We start from the raw sequence: 23,572 nt of genomic DNA, 5'->3' as shown, positions 1-23,572 counted from the left end.
GCATAGTTGGCAAGCACTCTACTACTATGCCAGACTCCAAGCCCTGCTTTCTACAATTTTTATTTACTTGTTTTGACAATTTGGTTACAGTAGGACAGCTTTGAATTTTGTCTCCTGCTTGGAGTTCATAACATTTGTAACTGTAAGTGTGTAATTCTACCTTATACTTAGAACCTTTTTTCCTTTTCCTTTTTAGGTAACTTGGTACCAACACTTTAGCTTATTGGATGGTGCTTTATCAACTGAACCCTGCCTCTAACAGCAGATTTAGAATCTTTTGTACCAGTTTTTCATGCTGATAATGAAGCTTGAAGTCAAAGCTTTAGGCTGTTGCTATTTTGTCAGTCGTAGGACTTGAACTTGAGTCCCCAGCACTATCCTTCATCTTTTTTGCACAATGACAGCACTAACACTGAGTCACAATACCACTTGTATTTTTCTTGGTGGTTAATTGGAGAATTTGCTGCTCTGGCTAATATCAGTGTATTGCTTAGTAGTTTTCTTCACAGGTGGCCCTCTACCAGTTAACCTATACCTTTTTCTCATCTATCTTTTGGTTGCGCAGTTGAAGATTCTTTTGGCTTTACCTTCCCTGGTTGGCTTTTAACTGTGATCCTCAGATTTTACCTTTTGAGCAGCTGGGATAATAGGTGTGAGTCACCCGCACCCAGCTTTCTTTTAAAAATTTCCAAGGTAATTTGATTATTTTCAAATTGTTGTATAATTGAATTGTGTTTTAACGTATATTTATGTATATAATACTTCTTTATTAAAGTCACCACTTCTGTTAATATTTTTGTGCTTTTTTTCTCCTCATTGTCTTTTCAGTCACTCATTATTTGAGAATTTGAGAATTCTCCTGGGTCAGTGCAATTCTTTGCAGGTTCTTATTTTTTATTTTTTCAACTTTTCATTGGGGTATAACTGACATACAACAACATTGTTATTGATAAAATTCACAAGTAGGTAGGGTTGACATAGCAATGCCAAAGTATTTTTTCCCAGCTGGTTGCCAATGGCTTATGCCTGTAATGCTGTTATGGGGTCAGGAGGAGGGGATTCCATGTCCCTCCAGAGTCCATCACACAGAGACAGTCTCATATAAAAAGATGAATTTTGGGGAAGTAGATGGTGAACTGACCAGCCAGGGACACAGTGTAGATTCAGGAGCTGACACTGTGACCCCCCGAGCAGCTCTCACGCTGGGTTTTTAAGGGCAAAACCCATGTGGTGGAACCTGGCCACACACAGGTGGCCAATGGGATAATTACATACACAGAGGGACCATAGTCAGCTCCAGCCACACGCAGGTAGCCAATAGGGTTACAGCCCAATGTTTGAATTTACCTATCACCTTAATTGGAGTTGGCGTGCAAATTGGGCAGGTCGCCACACAAAGAAGGCCCACCCCCACCCAAGCGGATATCCCTCCTCCTGGGGGGTGGGGAGAAGGTCAAGGTTGCCCCTCCCTAGCAGGGCAAAGGTGGCTGGGCTGCTTTATCATTGCTGACCTTCCACAATGGGGCGGGGAACTCTTAGTTATTCTTGATGGCGCCAGTCCCTGCTCCCCTTAACATTAACTACTCAGGAATTGAGAACTGAGCATTATGGTTCTAATCCACCCTGAGAAGGAAAGTCTGTGAAAAGCTTTTCACCAACAAACTACTCTGAAAAAGCCAGAAGTGGAGTTACTGTTTGAGTGGCAGAGTGCTAGCCTTGAGCACAAAACCTCAGGGACAGGATCCAGACCTTGAGTTCAATACCCCTGACAGGCACAAAAGAAATTAGATCCTTGAGTTATATGCCATTTAGAATAAAAGGAGTCAGTTTGAGAGGGGAAAAAATGAAGACTATGAATTAGGGCCTAGTGAGCAAAAGACTGCAGACTTCATTGCAAGGAGAAAGATGAGAGTTTAAAGAGCACCCAAGAATCAAAAATTTCTTGATTTGCTGGTTTCAACGTTCAGTTCCTCTCCTGACTGCTTCTGCCCCACTTATCTCCTGATTCTCTCTGTTGGTAACTAAGTGTGAGGTTGTGTCTAACAAAAGGTTTCCTCTGGAGGTAAAGGAGCATGGTAGATGAAATCACTTGCTGGCCTAGTAGGTGACTGAATTCTCTGAGGTAAGAAAATGGAAGTGGAGTAGAATAACAAAAAGAGGAAACAAATAAAATGATTTTGTTAACTAAGATTGTGATTAATGAAAGTGGCTGAGCCTAAGTAAGGAAACTGAGTCACAGCCATGCCAGCACCTGCCCAGGTGCTGGGGGCAAAGGGCTTCTCAACCAGCCTGGAGCTACTGGCTGGGAGGGAGGGAATTTTCCACTCAGTGTTGGAAAGCCTAGTGGTGAAAGGAGGCTTATTCATTAAACATAGATGCCTAGCCAGTAGGTGAGCTGCAAAACAGCCTTACATATGCAGATTGAGTCTTTCCTTTGTTCTCCTAGTCAAGGAAGGTGAAGTCCCCATCCCCAGGTGATGGATGGTGCCTGCCTCCCTGGAGAAAGTGTGGGCACTTGGCTGTAACTGCTCACTGCCTTGAGTCTTTTTAGGCCCTGTGGAGCATAGGTGCCAGGATGCCATTGTCAATGTAATCCCCAGAAACTTGAAGCCCCCCGGAAGGATCACCAGAGATGGAAGATCAATGCAAATTGCAATGAGTCGTTTATTGAGGAGCTCGAGCACGGGTCTCTGCGCACTGATAGTCGAGTGCAGACCAGAGGCCACGAGCACAAAATTACAGCACCTTTAATACATTCCTTGGTAGGGGGAAGGTCCCAGCAATTAATAGCAACAAATCAATACGCCACACGGGAAATTCATACCACGATTCCATTAAATGATTGGCGCAATACAAAGCGGGAGGAGGGTCGTGACTAATCATTGGTGGGTTTAGTGAGCTGTCGGGCTTTGAACTGATTGGCTAATGGGTGAAGGGAAAGACCCAATATGGGGTCAGTGGAGAAAGCCGACAAGGGGCCAGACGGACAGGCTAACAGGCTTGTGCCTAGTTCGCTGGCCCTCGCAAGTCCGACCTTGTAACTCATGCTCCAGATCCGGGAGTGTCTGGGTCCCCGGTGGCGAGTGTGTGGTTGTAGATTAGCCATGAGAACAGCAGTTGCATTCCTCAGGGTTTTAGGAAGCAGGTATACAGAAGCAAAAAGGCAAGTTAAGAAAATACAAGTATAAAAATACAAATGGCTAACACAGGTTTATAGAAAATATATAGATACTTTCTACGTTCTTCATCACATGTCTCCTTGTTCAGGTCCTATGTCCTGTCTTCCTGGCTGTTCGCTGATTACCATGGCATCCCAATTCAGCTCTCCATCGAAGCTGAATTGGCTTATTAGTATTGTTCGTGTTGTTTCTGATATCTGTGGACTGTTTCCTCACTGTATTGAGTGTGTTTTCTGGCTATTGACCATTGAGACACAAGTCCTCCATGCAGTCACTAGCCTTTTAATAAAGACTCCAAGATTTGAACTCGCAAAACGTGGCTTCTGTATATTCTCTCCCTACAACAGTGACTCTAAGCATGCTTTTTTTGTGGCCAGTCCTGGGCTTGAACTCAGGGCCTGCGCACTGTCATTGGACTTTCTCAAGGCTGGAGCTCTACCACTTGAGCCTCAGCACCACTTCTGGCTTTTTTCTATGTATGTGGTACTGAGGAATCGAACCCAGGTCTTCATGCATGCTAGGCAAGCATTCTACCACTAGGCCAAACTTCCGGCCCCTCTAAGCATTCTTTTATGGATGTCTCTTACCTTTTTCTCCTTCAATTTTTGCCTTCCATTTCTATGGAGAAGCAGTGTCCCATTTGTGTACCTGCTTCCTACTGAGGTAGGGTAGGGGAATTTTCTGATTGAGAATTTTCTGATTTTCCTGTCTTTTCCAATCCTCCTGGTTTGTCTTAAAGACCTGACAGAGTTTTTACATAGGTTGAGTATGCAACAGGTTGTTTAGTGGAAAAACAATATATTGATCCTATACTCAATGTAACAGTCACACCAAAGTGAAAGACATCTAACAGAATAGAGTCGATTCCCTTTGGCACCCAGGGAAAAAAATCAATCTATCCATTTTTCCCCTGAGGCCACCCAAAGGGAAGTTTGACATACTCTTGTTTGTTGTAATCAAGTAGCATGCTGTCTTATCTTTTCTATGTTGACCACTACCTGAGGGGAAGTATTTTATATGGGAACAACAGGACTTAACTGCAATAGTACATACATTCCCTTGTTCAGCCAAGGAGTAATCCATAATCCAGAGCTGTTCATTTGCCAAGGAGTCCAAGGAGTATTATAAATTAGAGATGAATAAAGTAATTTCGTTAGCTGTGATAATTAGGGTTTAGGATACATCTCAGAGCATTCATTGACAGCTATACCCCATCAGGGAGAGAAAAAGTATCTAGAATAGTTCCAGAATTCATTTGGTATTCCTTCTGACAAACTAAAGTTCACTGTAGGAAAAACTTTACAGAGCTTATCTAATCTAGTGAGTAAATGGAGAATGGCACAGAGTATCCAACAGGCATTGGGTAGGAGCAGAAAATATTTTTGGTAGTTTGTTGCCAGGGCTGTCCATTAACTTGACAAACACACACTAACCTTGAAAGTATATAGAAAATCATTTCTTTCTTAAAATATTTCATTGGCTCACCAGAATAAAATATTTCTCAAGTTGGAGTCCAGCATGTTCCACGCAAGAGCGATCTTGGAGTTATAGATTCTTACCATAATTCCCTTGCTGAGAACTAAGGTATATTTCTACAGATATTTAGGTAACTGTTCTGACTTGGGAGGGGATGTCATGTCGAAGGGCTTGGGGATCTGTGGTTCCTCATGTCTACTCTCTGTCACTGGATGATTCACTGAGTAAGTGGTATTAGCAACAAGCGGAGGAGAAACAGAGACTGCTGGAGATATTTTCAGCTCGATAATGAATTACACCTGGTGCATAATTTCAGGTTCAGCATTTGAGTGAAGAGGGTCACCACGGTCTGAAACCAAACAAGCTCTTGGAAGACAGACAATTTTCTGACAACACTGAGGAAGCCAATGTTTCAGTAATTTGGACCAGTGACTATCCTACCCTCAGAGGGGATACAAAGACCTGAGCAAATTAGTAAACATAACATTTATTGTGCCTTTTTTATCTGAACAGAAGCCTTAGATCTAGTGGCTGGCTATCTCACTGGTGTTCTAGTCTGATGGACTCTGTAATGTAGTTGTCTGTATTGGGCATGTCTTTACTCTTGTGAAGCTGGCATCATAGAATTGTGAGTTGTCAGAAGCATATTGTAAGATCTTTTCCATTTTCCAGTTGTTCTTTGGAGCCTTATTTTTCTTTAAGTTTTTAGAACTTGAGCTCCAATCCTGAAAGGAGGAAGAAGCAAAACTTCTATTGACATGTCTATTTAAATTAGTCTCTTCAGGGGCCGGGAGTTTGGCCTAGTGGTTAAAGTGCTTGCCTAGCATGCATGAAGACCCAGGTTCGATTCCTCGGTACCACATACATAGAAAAAAGCCAGAAGTGGTGCTGAGGCTCAAGTGGTAGAGCTCTAGCCTTGAGAAAGTCCAAGGACAGTGCTCAGGCCCTGAGCTCAAGCCCAGGACTGGCAAAAATAAATAAATAAATAAATAAATAAGTCTCTTCAGTTATGCTAATATCCTCACCTCTTACTTGAAGGGTCAGGGAAAGGTCTTCTATATATTATTTCATAGGGGTTGAATTTAAGCCTATGCCTAGGGGCCACCCTTATGTAGAAAAGGGCAATTGGCAATAACTTATCCTACTTTAAGTTTTTATTTTTAGTTGTTTTGTTTTGTGCTGGGGCTAGGGCTTGAATTCAGGGCCTCAGACTTTTCCTTATGTCTTTTAAGATTGGCTTTCTACCAGTAGAGTTATTCCTTCACTTCTAGCATTTTGATGATTAATTGGAGATAAAAAATCTCAGATTTGGATACCTAGACTGGCTTCAAACAGATCCTCATATCTCAGCCTCCTAGGTAGCTAAGATTACAGCTTGGATTGAGCCACCTATGCCCATTGTTAGTTTCTTGATATAGTTTAGTAGATTTTTTCAGTATGTGATTCATGCTTTTAGTTTTTCTTGTACATTGAGATGTCCAAGATCTGTTTAGCTTTCATCTAATATTCAAGGCTTTATGAACATAAAATTATGAAGGTAGAACAGGGGGTAAAATAGTAACATAATGAAGATGATGTGAAAATACTAGCACAATGAGTGTTATATGAAAATACATATGATTAGATATGAAAAATGGGATGAAATACAACTAAAATGCTTAAAGTATATTGTCAGTTCCAACTTGTATCTACCATCATGTGGCCATAAGAGATAAAAAACCACTAGAATAGGACATATGGCAATAACTATGGAAACAGTCAGCACCCAGGCACACGAGATAGAGTAATCGTAAATGGCTAAGAGTCCAGATACCTGGCCATAGGAGATAGAGTAAGACATCAGCACAGCCCTGGACACAACCAATCTGAAGGAGATTTTGTGGGTGTAACTAACCCGAATCAAGCAAGTAGTTTGGGCCAAAGAGGAGCAGCCAAAGACAGATATAAGCAAAGGACCCAAAATGAGGAGGCGTACTTCTGCTGGCCTTCACTGAAACTGTGGTTCAAGGATCTTTGGCCTGCAGGAACTTCTCTTTGCCTGAGAAGACTGACAGGTCTGAGACTCCTTGTGCAATCAGCCATGGAGTTCACACAGGGACAGGACTGGGAGCTGCATCCAACAACAGACTGGCAGGCCCTCTTAGACTAAGAGATATCAGAGAGGTGAGTCCAGTGGGTGTGCTGGATAGGCAGGCTCGAATGAATTAGGCAAGTTAGGACTAGAATATAGTAACTGTGTTAACTCTGGTAAGCTATGTTAAATCAATAAAATTGTGTTGCATCATATTACCTGCCTATTGGTGAATTACTTGGCTTGCTCACAACAGTTGGGTAACTTCTGCCAAAAGAAAAATCTATTGTCACTCTGAACTGCATATGGGAGTCCTTATCTAGGAATGACTTACTTTTCAAACAAAATCTTTGACACCTCTGGTCCTTATTCAGTGACATACATAGGCCTCAACCTCCCCAGAAAAGTTATTGACTTAACGCACCAAGCAGTGTTTGAATTTTCAATGATCTTTGGCATTTGAGTAAAATCTACTTGCCAGTCTTCAAAGAGATGTTTTTCTATGTATTGAGTTCTCTTCTCGATAGATCTTTGTTTTAGGATTGTTCAGAGTACATATAGGACAGTTTTTATGGATCCAGAGAGCACATTGTTGTAACCAAGATCCCTAAAAAGAAGATCAGATGAATTCTGCCAGTATATCACAACCATGGTGCATACCCTTATGATAAGGTTTCATAATGGTTGGACCAGTACTTCAAGCAAAAGTATGAGACCCCTGGGAGTTTTGTTTCCATTTAGAAGTGCTGTCCCAGTCAACAAAGCCCAACTCCTCAGCTTTCTTTACAACTTTCTCAGCATATTGATGCTTGTACAGCTCTGTTTGATTGCGACATCAGGGCCCCAAGGAAAGTCCCACATTTAGCAGCTCATTTGACAGTGTTCTAGGCAACCTGATTCCTTTGTGTAATGTACATGTATGCCTTCTAGTGACCTGGCAATGCATAATTGCTACTTGCTTACACCCTATTGCCTACTTACTAGGGCTGGGACTACAAGGACACATTTAATCCTCTTATTTTCTTTTGTTAAAAGCCCTTTTTTCTTCCCAAATGATCCCAAGAGCATTTACCACCATTATGATATATGGAGGAGTGTATGTGCTAGAGTAAATTAGACTTTACTAGAGAACCATGTGGATATCCAAGTACTAAGAACGAAGACAAGATTTATTGCCAACAAAGAGGATCCTTCAAGACCCCTTCTCAAATGAACAAAGTACTGGCTATTGTCTTAGGGGATCTTTACAACCTGTGAGGTATAGGAGATCTTGCTGCATTATGTGGTTATAGCTACCCCAAAGGAGTGCCATCTCAAGGGAAAGGGTGATGGAGACTATTTATTACCTCTACTAAATGGGCTTAGTGTTACCTAGGGAAAGAACATGCTAAGCTATGAGAGAGGAGGCTATTGATCTAACAGTGTGTACATTCCTTTCAGCCTTCAGATTTTGTCAAGGTCCCTGAGGGCAACCATGCTGCCTCTATTAAATGCTGTCTAGGGACTACTTTATCTAGGGATACTGAATCTATCCTTGTCCATTGTCTACAAACTTCTGCTTATCAGAGAACAAATCCCAGGCAAATTCTGAGATGGGCTGGCCAGATAAGTCTAACCAGATAGAGTACATAGGCTCAAGGATCTTTAAACAATTGTGATGTAAAAGTATATTCTTCTGGACAGGGAGCAGAGCAGGGTCACAAAGTTTAAGGGAGATATGGTTCTTAATTTAACTATTGGGTTATTGGATAAAAATGATCTGATATCCTTATTCTACCAGCAGTCATTCAATAGCCTCCTTTCTGTTTGTTTGTTTTTTGCCAGTCTTGGGCTTGAGCTCAGGGCCTGAGCACTGTCCTTGGACTTTCTCAAGGCTAGAACTCTACCACTTGAGCCTCAGCACCACTTCTGGCTTTTTCTATATATGTGGTACCAAGGAATCGAATCCAGGTCTTCGTGCATGCTAAGCAAGCACTTTAACCACTAGGCCAAACTCCCAGCTCTCCTTTCTGTTCTTATGATCATAATCATAACCTCACGAGGTTACATATACCACAATGAACTACCCAGCCTCTTGAAGTAAGTCACAAGAGTTAGAAAGCCCATAAATAGTGGTCAGCATGGTATAGGGGATGTCGTTATTTTGAGAGGTAAGCAACTGGTTGTGGGTCTTCTTCATGCACCTGCAGGAGGATTCTGAGAGCCAGGTCCTACCTTTCATGTACAAAGAATTTTAAATTCTTTGCACAAGTCAGGAAATTCCAGGGCCAGTACTGTCGTGTGGGCTCATTTTCGAGTTTCAAAAGGCTTCTGGCACTCCGCAGTCAAACCATTGGTTTAGTGTCCATTTGCTTGAGGGCCTTATGTAAGGGTTTGTTATTAGTCCAAACTTTGGGATCCAAATGCAGCAAAACTTACTCATTCCCAGGATCCTGAACAACTGACTCCTGGTCTTTGAGAAGCATAAGTTAAATATGGTCTAGTTTGGCATAAGGATACAAGTTGCCTGTTTTATTTGAAAGCCTTGATACATAACTTGTTTGAAAATCTGGGCTTTCTTTGGTGGCACCTTATAACACACTTGGCAACATAGTTCAGTACAATAATCATGTTGGCAACTTAGTGGTTTAGTGGATTAGGCTTAGCCACCAGGAGGTCATCTACTTATTACAATAGTGCAGTAAAACTTCTTGCAAAATCTGCAAGATTCTTGCTAGACTTTTGTTAAATCATATAGAAAAACTTTTGAGATCCCAATGGCAAGATTGTCTGACTATTTTGCAGTGACTTAAATATTGGACCTTGCCTTGCAATTTAAGAAATAACTGAGACTTTTGTTAGTAATTGCATCAGTAGATGCACGAGAAAGCATATTTTAGATCTAGCATTGAAAACCAAGCATAGTCCCTTAGCATAATAGTAAAGTGTGAAGCTAGCGAGGTGGATGTCTTAATGATATAATTTATGGCCCTCACATCTTGTCCAAATCTGTTGTTGTTGGTATGAAACTTTTTAACTGATAGTATCAGTGAATTATAGGGAGAGTGGCAAGGTTGAATAAGACAATGTTCCAAAAATATACTTAAAATTGGCTGAATTACTTTCAAAGCATATTTCCTTAAAATGGCATTCGTTCTTTTCCGGGAGTCACCCCTGTTTTGTTTGCTTTTTTTGTACTACTAGGTTTTGCACTCAAAGCCTTGCACTTGCTAGTACTAGGTCATGTTGCCAGCCTAACCTTTATTTTAACAGTGCCTTAATAGGGCCATTGAAATGACTTGTCCAAGGGCCTATCAACCCATATGGCTTCAGTTACTTTTTCATAGACTTCAGGAGGTAAAGCACCCCCCCTTCAGATCCTTGGTCTATGAGTAGAAATTCAAGATGATCTTAGATCCAAAATATAAATATATGTAAATAACACATACATGATATCTATGATGAACCTACTTAGCTAAAACAATGTATTTCTAGGTGTGAAGTATCATGGCTAAATTCCTTTGAACAATTAACATGCAGTGAAACAAAAGAAACATTAGGAAGATAAGATGTGTCTGGATTGGGGTGTGGGAAGTAGTGGAAGGTGTTGAGCAAATGGAGATAGAGGAGGTTGAATATAGTCATAATAATCTTTGGATATGGGCCAGGAGTTTGGCCTAGTGGTAGAGTGCTTGCCTAGCATGCATGAAGACCTGGGTTCAATTCCTCAGTACCACATACATAGAAAAAGCTGGAAGTGGTGCTGTGGCTCAAGTGCTAGAGTGCTACCCTTGAGAAAGCCCAAGGACGGTGCTCAGGCCCTGAGCTCAAGGCCCAGGACTGGCAAAAAAAATAATAATCTTTGGGCATATGTGAAAATGGAACACAGAAACTTGATGAAACTGTTTGGGGAAGGGAGTAGAGAAGGAAGGAGAGGGATAGAAAGGGTGAGTCTGATCAATATTCATTGTATCCATAAAGATACATGTTAAAATGAAACACCCTTGTAGCAACAAATGGATACTAGTAAAAAAAAAAACTTGAAAAAAATAGAAATTTTTGTGTGCCAGTCCTGGGCTTGAACTTTGAGTTTGGATGCTATCCCTGAGCTTTTTTTGCTGAAGACTAGCACTCTACCACTTGGGACACAACTCCACATCCAGCATTTTTGATAGTTAGCTGGAGAAAATAATCTCATAGACTTTCCTGGCCTGGCTGGCTTTGAACTGTGATCCTCAGATCTCACCAACTCAGTAGCTAGGATTACAGGCCAAACTCCCGGCCCTCAGTAGAATTTTTGATTGTCTAAAAAAGTAATATTGATCAAAATGCATTGTACTCATAAACTGACATGTTGAATTGTACAACTTCATAAAGATTAAAAAAGAAAACTAAAGAGCCGGGAGTTTGGCCTAGTGGTAGAGTGCTTGCCTAGCATGCACAAAGACCAGGGTTTGATTCCTCGGTACCACGTACATAGAAAAAGCCAGAAGTGGTGCTGTGGTTCAAGTGGCAGAGTGCTAGCTTTGAGGAAAAAGCCCAAGGACAATACACAGGCCCTGAGTTCAAGCCCCAGGATTGGAAAAAAAAAAAAAAAAAAGAAGAAGAAGAAAAAGAACTAAAAGTGAAGTGCATTTTTCAATGGCTACCTGTAGATGGCACTATTGCTTTTCAGGTACAAAGGTTATTTGAGCATTTAATTTGCATGGTAATTTCTGTCACGAAAGTGGTTTGGACCATCCGGAGTATAAGGAATTTATGTCTTCATTTCTGTCTTCCCAATTTATATTCCAGAGGGCCCCTAACCTGCTGCCATGTCCTTCCCTAGGCTTTGTACTCAGGATATTCTTCCTTTGTATTTACTGTATGATGTTTTTAGCAAGGATTTTCTCCACTGGTTTGATTGTTGAGGAACCACAGCCAGGTCACTGTCTTCTTTGGGTTTCAGTCTCCCCAGTTGGATGAGTGGAGGTGGTGTGGAGTGGGACTCACTGGTTTGCTCATACATACTGAAGGCCTTGGGTCCCTGATGCCAATCTTCCTGTCTCAGATCTGCCACTGTCTACACCTTGAGTGTGTGTGTGGGGGGGAGGGTTCCAGCAATGCTGCACTTCTATCTCTCAGTCTGAGAGACCTGGTCTTACCCCAGAAATGAGCATCAGAGACAAAATCTAAAGCCCTTCATTCACAGACAGCAAAGCCTATGGCTGCCAGTATTTATCTGGGCCACTCTTCCCCCTTCTCTACACTTCTTGACACGTAGCTCTCTCTTTTGAAGGAAATCACAGATTTTAGTCCTATTTCTGAGGGATGGGAAAGGGGGAGCTGATGACATCTCCCTCTATTAGCCTCTCAATGGCAGGAGAATGTAGGCTTTTCTGCAGACTTCTGTCCTTCTTTGCTGTGTCTTCCTTTTGTGTGTTTTTGTTCTGGTACTGGTGCTTGAACTCAGAACTTCACCAATCACTTGTGTTTTTGCTCAAGGCTGGCACTCTGCCACTTGAGCCACACCAACACTTCTGTCATTTTGCTAGTTGGTTGGAGACAGGAGTCTTGCAGGTTTGTGCTGGCTTCAAACTGTGATCTTCAGATCTCAGTCTCATGGGTTATAGGTGTGTGCCACCTACACTTAGATTAGATTTTTTTTGTTCCCACAAATATTCTGAAACATTTTCTAGGACATAGTAATGTTACTGTTCATTGGATTTTGCTGCTTTCATGTCATTAAATTCACTGCTTATTTTTTTGTCTCCAGTGTCCAAATAAGTTCATGAACCTTTCCAATCAAATTTGTACCTTAGCTATGATTATTCTGTGATTCATACAGAGGAGGTAGCCAGTAAACATTTACTGGAAATATAAATGAAAGAAGTTTTCTTGTAACCTTTTACATTTGTTTACATTTAGTAGAATTCTGACTTTCCATGGCCATTTAATCTGAAACAGTCCAATTGCTAGAGATTTTTGCTTATAGATTTGTTTCATGTCCTTTCACCTCCATTTGCTTTCAGCACACTAATTGGTTTTGATTTTTTGTCTTCTCACAGCAGATTGTCCCAATGATTACTGGGAACATCTTTCCAGGAATTCTCTGCCTGAACTCGTCTGCCATCAAAACAGACAAGATCTCTACCGTTCAGTTTACCAATATGCAACTTTCAGACAGTCATAAGGTATTTTTTTCTTTTTTATTTAATTTCATTGTCAGGGTGATGTACAGAGACAAGATATTTTTCATAGTGCTACGGGTCTGAAGTCAAGGCCTCATGCTTGGTATACAGGGGCTCTATCACCTGAATCTTCAATACTTTTTGCTTTACTCTTTTTTTTTGTGGGTCATGGGGCTTGAACTTGGCCTGGGTGCCAGTAGCTCAAGGCTACTGCCCTATCCTTGAGCCAAGCCCCACTTTCTGTTAATTGGAGGTTAACTGGAGATAAGAGTCTCAGGTCCTTTTGTGCCTGAGCTGGCTTTGAACCTTGATCCTCAGATCTCAGCCTCCTGAGTAGCTAGGATTACAGGTGTGAGCCACTGAGCCCCGCTACTTTTTGCTTTACTCTTAAGACAGTGTCTTACCAGTGTCGTACAGTGTCCAGTTCAGCTTAGATAGTGATCTTCCTATTTATGCTTCCTGCCATGGCTGGAATGATGAGCATCACAGTCGAAAAGCTAGCCTTGAATCACAATCTCCTAGATCACAGCCTTCTATGTAATCCTTGGAATACAGGTGTGTCATGGTATCCGGCTCAAGACTGTTAAAATTAATTTCAATTTATGGAAAACAAAGGACACATACTTGTCAATAGTCAGCCAGAATCTTGAAAACGTGTTTATTAGGCCAGGAGCTGATGGCTCACACCTGTAATCCTAGATATTCAGGAGGCTGAGCTCTGAGAATCACAGTTCAAAGCCAGCCCAGGCATGAAAGTCCATGAAACTCTTATTGCCAATTAACCAGCAGAAAATCAGAAATGGTGCTGTTGCTCAAGGGGTAGGGCAGCAGCTTTTTGCTGAAGAGCTCAGGGACAGTACCCAGGTCCAAAGTTCAAGTCCCACAACCGGCCAAAAAAAAGTGTTGGTTGCAGGTTACTCATATGTTGAATAAGCTCATTCTCTGCCTTATAAATTGTTATTCTTGACTCCCAGTTCTAATCTCTTAGTTGTTTTTTTCCTTTCTCTTAGGGAAGTACAGTTTGACTACTACATTAAAAAATACCCTTCAAAGCTGCCAGCAGTGGTGCATGCCTGTAATTCTAACTACTCAGGAGGCTGGGATCTGAGGATCACAGTTCAAAATCAGCCTGGGCAGTGAAGTTCACGGGATTCTTATTTTCAATAAACTATCAGAAAACTGGAAGTGGTGCTGTGGCCCAAAGTAGAACATTTGCCTTGAGTGAAAAAGCTAAGGGACAGCACATAAAAAACACCCTTTTAGTGTCTTAAATAACAACAAAATTTTATCTGGCAATCAGTAAGTCCGATAGGCCTTGGCAGGCACTGGGGATAAGAGAAGCCATTTTTGGGCTTGGAGTGTGGCCTAGTGGTCTAGTGCTCACCTAGCATGCACGAAGCCCTGGGTTCAATTCCTCCTTACCACATACACACACAAAGACCAGAAGTGGTGCTGTGAAGCAAATGGTGGAGTACTAGCCTTGACGAAACTCAAGGATAGTTCCCAGGCCCTGAGTTCAAGCCTCAAGACCGGCCAAAATAAAAAGAGAGAAACCACATTTACGATAACACCAGTGCCAGGTGGTGGTGGCTCATGCCTGGATCCTAACTACTCAGAAGGCTGATATCTGAAAGATGAGGTTTAAAGCCAGCCCAGGCCAAAAAGAAGTCCTTGAGACTCATCTCTAGTTAACCACCAAAAAGCGAGAAGTAGAAGTATGGCTCAAGTGGTAGAGTGCCAGCCATGAGCAGAAATTGTTGAGAGCCAGAGATGCTGAGTTCAAGCCCCGGTATTGGCAGAATGAAAACAAGATAACAAGATGGCTGGTAAGTTGATGTATATTGGCTGGGAACTTAGAAAAGCAAATCAGTGGCCTTTTGTGCATCCCTAGGGCTGCTCTGGTTTCCATCTAGTACATTACTGGATTCCAAAAACAAATATTCCAAGACATAATGTGTATATTGTTCTACCATTGTATTTTAAGTTAATATATACTTGTAAAAAGTAAAGAATTAGGGGCTTGGAGCATAGCCTTGTGGCAGAGAGCTCTCCTACCATGCATGAAGCCCTGGGTTTGATTCCTCATACCACATACACAGAAAAAACAGGAAGTGGTGCTGTTGCTCAACTGGTAGAGCACTAGTCTGGAGCAAAAGAAGCTCAGGGGCAGTGCCCTGGCCGAAAAAAAAGTAAAGAAACATTACTAATACATTATTATTAACTAAGTTCTATACTTTAATCCATCTTTTATTTGAAACAAATGTCCTATTTCTGTTCCAAGAAGAAAGACACAAAGACAGCACCTGTGACTGACTAGGACTGTTCATTCATGACTCTCCCAGCACCACTTCTTTCTCTATTTAAACCGAAACCTTTTGTCTGTACCCCCAAAGAGGGGGTAAAATGTTTACTTTGTCTTTTTCATTTTCTTGCAGCATGCTTCTGCAGTGTAATAAATATTTGTCTGTAAGTGGCTGGACCTGATATGTTTTGAACTCTTGAAGTTGGGTCTATAGCCTAGAACTCTGGTTACAATCTGACAACTCAGCTTTGCCTAAATCATTGGTACAATCATTTGGTAGATAGGGCAGCTGTTATAATCTTTGAAAATTGCCGCTGCATTTTTCAATATATAATGTATCAAATTTGATATCATGTTCAAGGCTTAGGTCTATCATCACCAACTCTGAAACCTTTGGCAAGTTACTTGTGTCTTGAATTTCCCCCTCATAGAACAAAAATGGTCATAGTATGTACTTCATACAGCTTTTGTTTGGAGTAAACGAATTGTTATGTCCAAGATACATAGGACAGTGATTTATCAAGTATATAAAACTCATTTCCTAGTATTTTCCTTAATTGGTGTTGTAATGAGTCTGTAAAATACAGAGCTGGCGGAAAGATTCTTTTAAACCGGAGATTTTTATTATAGTTAATGTAAACTTTATTAATGAAAGACTCTTAAATTAGTTGTCTCATGCCAGGCATTCATACAAAATACAGTGACCCTTCAGGGCTACAGAGAGAGGAGCTCACAAACACACAGCAGAACACTATTAAAGAGTTTCTGTGTCCCTTTTTTTTTTGGTTGATCTTGGGACTTGAACACTGGGCCTGGGCATTGCCCCTGAGCAATTCAGCTCAAGGCTACCACCCTACCTGTTGAGCCACAGTGCCACTTCCAGTTTCTGGTAGTTAATGGGAGATGAGACTCTCATGGACTGACTTTCGTCCCTGGACTGGCTCTAAACTGCGATCCTCAGATCTCACCACCTGAGTAGCTAGTATTATAGGCACAAGCCACCACACCCAGCTCTAAGCCAAGGCAATGGGCCAGGAGTTTAGCCTAGTGGTAGAGTGTTTGCCTAGTATGCATGAGGACCCCGGTTCAATTCCTTGGTACCACATACAGAGAAAAAAGCCAAAAATGGTTCTGTGGCTCGAGTGGTAGAACTCTAGCCTTGAGAAAGCCCAAGGACAGTGCCCAGGCCCTGAGTTCAAGTTCCAGGACAGGCCAAAAAAAACAGCAAGGAGAGATTAGGACAGTTTTACAAATGAGCAGTTAAAAAGAAAACAAAAGAAGGAGGATATAGAACCTAGCCTGAGCTGAGGGCAGCTGTACACTAAGCTGATATTTGAGACTCAAGAGATAGAGAAAAGAAATTTTTTTCCTTTCTGTGTTTAAAATAGCACTTTCTGGGAATTGAGGCCACCACAAATCTCTCAGAAAAGTTCCATGGCCATGATAAAGATGTCAAGGGCTGTAGTGGTAAAGTGCTTGCCTAGCATGCATGAAGCTTTGGGTTCACGTCCCTGGTAACACGTACATAGAAAAGGCCAGAAGTGGGGCTGTGGCTCAAGTGGTAGAGCTCTAGCCTTGAGAAAAGTCCAAGGACTGTGCTCAGGCCTTGAGTTCAAGCACTAAGACTGGCAAAAAAATAAAGATATCAAAACCACTTACAAAATGCATTTTTTGTCAGTTGTGATGCTTGAACGCAGAGCTTGGGCATTGTCCCTGAATCTGTTGGTGCCCAAGGCATGCTCTACCACAGGAGCAACAATGCCACTTCTGTTTTTTTGAGTAGTCAATTGTAGATAAGAGTCTCAGGAGGACTTTTCTGTCTGGGCTGGTATCAAACCATGATTCTTCGATCTCAGCCTCCTGAGTGGCTAGGATTACAAGTGTGAGCTATTGGTGCTTTGGTTACACTGTGATGTAATTTTGGTGACATAATACAAGAATGGCAATAAGGTGCTGACATGATGTAAATTTCACTCTTCTTACACCAATGTTTTCAGCTACATGCTTAAATATTATCATAACTGTTACTCTAAAATTTGATATTTCATTTGCCTTTCCTAAAGAAACCTGCTTACTCTTTCCAAAAGAGCCCTTTCAGCGTCCTCCCTTTTCCTTACTAACTTGGGAATGAAAACCCCTTAACTTCAAGCACTTAACGAATTAGCTACTTCTTTTGTTAGCTACCATATGCATATGAACAGGATTTTTCTTCTGCAAACCTGACCTTTTTCAGTTAAATCTCCCCTCATTAACTTACTATAGTATAAGACTTTTTTGGGGGGTGGGTCATGAGACTTGAACTCTGGGCCTGGGTGCTGTACCTGAGTCTTCAGCACAAGGCTACTACCCTACCCCTTGAGCCACAACCCCACTTCCCATTTTCTAGTGGTTAATTGGAGATAAGAGTCTCTTGGTATTTAGTGCCCAGGCTGGCTTTGAACTGAGATCCTCACATCTCAGCCTCCTGAGTAGTTAGGATTACAGGCATGAGCCACTGTGCCCAGCTAAGATTTTATTTTTTGCCAGTCCTGGGGCTTGTACTCAGGGCCTGAGTTGAGGAAGAAGTCACTCTGCCATTTGAGCCACAGCACCACTTCCAGCTTTTTTTCTATGCATGTGGTACCGAGGAATTGAACCCAGGTCTTGGTGCATGCTAGGCAAGCACTCTACCACTAGGCCAAACTCCCGGCCCCTAAGATATTTTTTAAAGTCTTTAAATAGTTGTACAGGCCGGGAGTTTGGCCTAGTGGTTAAAGTGCTTGCCTAGCATGCACGAAGACCCGGGTTTGATTCCTCGGTACCACATACATAGAAAAAAGCCGGAAATGGTGCTGAGGCTCAAGTGGTAGAGCTCTAGCCTTGAGAAAGTCCAAGGACAGTGCTCAGGCCCTGAGCTCAAGCCCAGGACTGGCAAAAAATAAATAAATAAATAGTTGTACAAAGGGTCTTCAATTCAAAATGTCAGTATAGCAGCTTAAAAGTAAAGGTTGTTTTTTTTCCAGCTGGGCACTGGTTACTCACACCTGTAATTCTAGGCATTCAAGCGGCTGAGATCTGAGAATTGGGGTTTGAAGCCAGCCTGGGCAACAAATTCTGTGAGACTTTTATCTCCAATTAGAGCCCCCCATCCCCCCAAAAAACAAAAACCTGGAAGTGGAGCTGTGGCTCAAAGTGGCAGATCACTAGCCTTGAGCAAAAAAGCTCAAGCACAACACCCAGAACCTGAATTCAAGCCCTGTAACTGGCAAAAAAAAATTTTCCTCCTTTACAAATTTGTATCCTTTCCAACTCATACCTCATCCTCTAACATCAAAAACTAAGAGTAAATCTCATCATTCAGAGGAAGTGGCTAGAGGAAAACAGATAATTTCAAATAAGCAGTGACTCAGAATATTTGAATTATATGAAATTTGAACTATGTAAGAAAAAAATTCGGACAGATACAATCTAGTAGTAAAGGGACCCCTCTCTAGATTTCCCCCTAAAATATAGCGACCCCTTTGAGGCCCCTTTTCCATCCCCATAGTCATTTCCCATCCTCATAACAAAACAAATGAGTACATGACTTGCCAAATGCCAGCTGGGAGCTGTAAATTCCCTGATAACAGAGCTCAGATTACAGGAGCAGCCTGACCAGGTGGAGCTACCAGAGCTCCTCCCCCACCTCACCCCCTGTGCCTGCCAGGGTAAGGAAACCCCTCCTCTCCTTCCTTTGTCATCAGAGCAGTGCGCAGGAAGCTCAAACAGCAAAGGTGTCAGTGGTCACTGCGCAGTCAATCAAGAATGTTGAGATTCCATTGGCCACCTGTGTTTGGCCAGCCCAACCACATGGCTGGTGGCCTGTAAAAGAAGCCTGTGAGATTAAGTGGGGTCTCTCCCTCTCCCTCTCCCTCTCCCTCTCCCTCTCCCTCTCCCTCTCCCTCTCCCTCTCCCTCTCCCTCTCCCTCTCCCTCTCCCTCTCCCTCTCCCTCTCCCTCTCCCTCTCCCTCTCTCTCTCCCCCTCCCTCCCTCTCCCTCCCTCCCTCCCTCTCTCTCTCTGTCTCTCTCTTCCCCCTCTCTCTCTGTTTCTCTCTGTCTCTGTCTCTCTGTCTCTCTGTCTCTCTGTCTCTCTCTGTCTCTCTGTCTCTCTCTCTCTCTCTCTCTCTCTCTCTCGCTCGCTCTCTCACTCTCTCGCTCTCTCGCTCTCTCGCTCTCTCGCTCCTGCTCTCTCTCGCTCTCTCTTCTTAGAGACAGTCCTGACCGGTCAGTATGATTCTTGATAGTAGGCACTGAATAAAACTCTGTTTAACTTCGGCTTTTGTCAGACTCATTCCTTTGATCCTGGACCCTAATATTTGGGGGCTTGCACCCTAATAGTAGTATACAATGACTTGCAGAACTTCTTCGGTGTGCCAATAGTAGGGCTTGCACTTGGAGCCTAGGTGCTACTCCTTAGCTTTTTATGCTCTGTTATTTGAGTCACAGCTCCACTTCTGGCTTTTTGTGGTTAATTAGAGATAAGAGTCTTGAGAATTTGTGTGTCTGGGTTAGTTTAGAACCTCAATCCACAGATTCACCTGAGTAGCTAGAATTAAAAGCATGAGCTACTGGTGCTAAAAGGCTGTTTTTTTTGCCAGTCGTGAGCTTGAGCTCAGGGCCTGAGCACTGTCCTTGGACTTTCTCAAGGTTAGAGCTCTACCACTTGAGCCTCAGCACCACTTCCAGCTTTTTTCTTTGGATGTGGTACCGAGGAATCGAACCCGGGTCTTTGGGCATGCAAGGCAAGCACTCTACCACTAGGCCAAACTCCCAGTGCCGCAAAGTTTTTGTACCAGTAGTAGGACTTAAACTCATGGCCTGGTCACTCTCCTTTAGCTTTTTGACTCAAGTAGGTATTCTATCACTTGTGACACATCTCCACTTCTGCATATTTGGTGGCAAATTAAACATAACAAATAGATTCAGTTTTTTCCTACCCAGGCTGGCTTCAAAATGTAATCCTTGGATCTATGCTTTCTGAATAGCTGGGATTATAAGTATGAGGCACCATTGGCAGTCTTATATAACTTTTTATCCGAGCATATTAATGAATTATAGTTAAGAAATTTACTGTAGTAACTATAAATGTCAAATGTATTATACCCTTAATGGAGGTATAATAGGGAAGTAAGGAAATGGAAAGTCAAAGTCTTAAAGCTATTATTCAAAAAATAAAACTCTAGAGAGGGCGTCCCTGCGGGGTGTGAGGTGGGGGCTCCAGACCCCTCTCCAGACCCCTCTCCGGCAGGTCGCCCCTTCCACCTGGGTGTCTGCTCAGGTCGCCCCGGGCGGGCGGCTCTCGAACCTGGGAGACCACCCTGAAGCTGCGGAGGCCCGTGAAGGATAGGTAGGAAGGTGGCGGCGGCGTCGGTCTCCGTGGCTTCGGATGCTCCGTTCTCGCCATATTTTCTGCTTTGAAGAATCTTCAAGATAAGATTCGACGCTTAGAGCTTGAAAGGATTCAGGCAGAAGAAAGTGTGAAAACTTTGTCTAGAGAAACAATTGAATATAAGAAAGTACTGGATGAACAGATACAAGAAAGGGAGAATTCAAAGAATGAGAAATCAAAGCACAATCAAGAGTTGGCATCCCAGTTGTTAGCTGCGGAAAATAAATGTAATCTTTTAGAGAAACAATTGGAGTACATACGGAATATGATTAAGCATGCAGAAATGGAGAGGACATCGGTCTTAGAGAAGCAGGTTTCCCTGGAAAGAGAGCGGCAGCATGATCAAACACATGTTCAGTGTCAACTTGAAAAGCTGGACCTTCTGGAACAGGAGTACAACAAACTTACCACGATGCAGGCCCTTGCTGAGGTCCAGGAGAAAAAATGCAAGAGTTGGAAGCAAAACTCCGTGAAGAAGAGGAGGAAACAAAACGCATGCAAGCAAAGGCAGCTGAGTTGCAGACTGGTCTAGAAACAAATAGATTTGAAGATAAGGTATTTTCATCTGCATGTGTTCCCAGTACAAGAAAAATTTAAAAAAAAAGGCAAAGCCAGCAGATAAGAAAGTCCTAGGAATTATTTTGGTACACAACCACATTATAGATTTATGCTTGGGTGATATGCCATTTGTTGCAGGAAAGTCCACTAGTCCTAGCCATGCTGTGGTAGCCAACGTTCAGCACGTCTTGCATCTGATGAAGCAGCACACTAAAGTGTTGTGCAATGATCGGGTAGTCAACAGGGTTCCTTTGGCAAAGCAAGTGTCTTCAAGGAGTTGTAAGAATAAGAAGTTGGGGATGCCACCTTCCACCAGCAACATTAATGAAGAGCTGTCTGAAGTCTTACAGACATTGCAGGATGAATTTGGGCAAATGAGCTTTGATCACCAGCAGCTTGCAAAACTCATCCAGGAGTCACCAACTGTGGAACTGAAAGACAACTTAGAGTGTGAACTAGAGTCTCTCGTGGGGAGGATGGAGGCAAAAGCTAATCAGATAACTAAAGTTCGAAAATACCAAGCGCAGCTGGAGAAACAGAAGACTGATAGGCAGAAGAAGGAATCCAAAGCTAACAAAAAGACTGTTGAAGAAGGAGGAAATAGCAGTCACAGGGACCACAAGTAAGAAAGATTTTGCCAAACAGAGACCTGGAGAAAAAAGCAAGAAAAACCTGCAGTTATTGAAGGACATGCAAACCATACAGAATTCATTACAAAGCAGTAATTTGTGTTGGGATTACTGACTGGTACCAGGTCATAAATTTTATTCAGATAATGTGTACTTCATCAATCAGATGTTGAAAGTTTACTTTCCAAGGTTCACACTTGGCTGATTTGGGATGAATAACAGGTATCAAAGGGGCCCAAGCTTCATATGCAAGCTTCTTGTGTTACTCAGCATAACTGAATGTTAGACCATTTAAAGGAAAATCAAAGGACTTTTGAAGCTAGGAAAGCCACTGTTTCTTTGAGATGAATTTGCTGTACTGATATTTTGCTCTTTGTAAACAAATGACACAAATGACCAGTTTTTTACTTGTGGGTGTGATTTTTTAAAACTAGCTCTTTGTACATATAAATTATGTTTAAAATTTCAAAATATGAGGCTGATCTGTAGGCAGTGTTTTCCTTGAAAAGTCTCATTTTTAAATCTTTCCCTGGCATGAAGTACTCACTTTCCATACTACCTGATTGGAGGATTTTTATATTTCAATATTTATATATTTAACATATTTGGTTTTACTTTTTTGATAGCTCAGACATTAATCAGTATTAAATACACTTGTATTGCATTTTAATCCATTACATTTTTTAAAGCCCTGATCATTTTAAGTCATTGCCTATAAAAAGTACAGAATCATTTTTTGGTAAAAACAAGTTAAGAGATTTTGAAATAGAATGAGGGAAGATGTACAACTTCAGTATTTGCAGTTTTTAGATACCTATTTGTAATGATGCTATTTGAGACATTGTAGTTTTTAATATTAGTGAACCCCTTGAATTTTTGGTATGCACCGTAAACTCTACACACATATTCGTCAGTTGTGTTAATATAAATAATAGATCAAGATGTTAGCTTCTTACAAAATTACCATTGACGTCAATAAAGTAGGCTTTTTAAAAAAAGGAAATACTGAAACTTTCCTTAACAGCCAATTACCAAAGGCTTTGTTGTAAGTTCTCAAGAATGTTTTTCTAAGTTAGGGTGCTTAGTATCTCAATAAACCTGAGCTATGGTATCCAGTAATGATGTGAATTCTTATTATATATATAGAAGCTAAGCTGAAAAAGCTTGAACTGCCAGGTGGTGTGTAGAGACTGAGAGGGTCACTTACTAAAGGAGCAGCTTTGATGATTCCCTTTCCTGGAGCTAACTTGACACAGAGGATAAAGATTATCAAAGGCAGCCAGTATGAATTGTTCCAGATACTGGACAGAACAGACAGTAGGTTTGTCAAGACTCTTGAATTAATCATTCAAGTTGAATTAATGATTCCTTAGTTAAGAATTAATAATTTAGCATTCGTAGATTTTGAGATATTTGTGAATCTCCTGAAACTATATGTAAACTTTTGCTTGTGTGTGCAGTTTTCTGATGAGCAGATTTGCAACACCACTGAATTGACAAGTGAGACCCAATGAAGGTGAGAAACTGCTCTGGTGACATGGTAAATATTTCTTATGTCTCAATCACCATTTTAATCATTAAACTTCTGTTACCTACTTAAAAAAACTCTAAGTATATGCAAAGCTATGAATGTAACTAACATGAACAGTAAAAATTAAAAGAGATTGGTACTTGGAGATGCGAAAAAGGAATGAGCAAAGTGCCAAGAGTCCATGCTTATAATATTAGCTTTAAAGGAGGGTTAAGCCAGCCTGAGCAGGAAAGTCCATGAGACTCATCTCCAATTAATCACCAAAAAGAA

General features: G+C 41.7%; 1 pseudogene; it reads left to right on the top strand.

The window, feature by feature from the left end:
• Window positions 1–2,948: 2,948 nt before the first annotated feature.
• LOC150041041 (centrosomal protein of 57 kDa-like) lies at window positions 2,949–21,996 on the top strand (annotated as a pseudogene).
• The last annotated feature ends 1,576 nt before the right edge of the window (window positions 21,997–23,572 follow it).

This window comes from Megascapheus bottae, chromosome X (assembly GCF_031878675.1).
Source record: "Megascapheus bottae isolate mThoBot1 chromosome X, mThoBot2.hap1, whole genome shotgun sequence".
In the NCBI taxonomy this organism is placed as follows: domain Eukaryota; kingdom Metazoa; phylum Chordata; class Mammalia; order Rodentia; family Geomyidae; genus Megascapheus; species Megascapheus bottae.
This window is presented reverse-complemented; position numbering and strand designations above follow the sequence as displayed.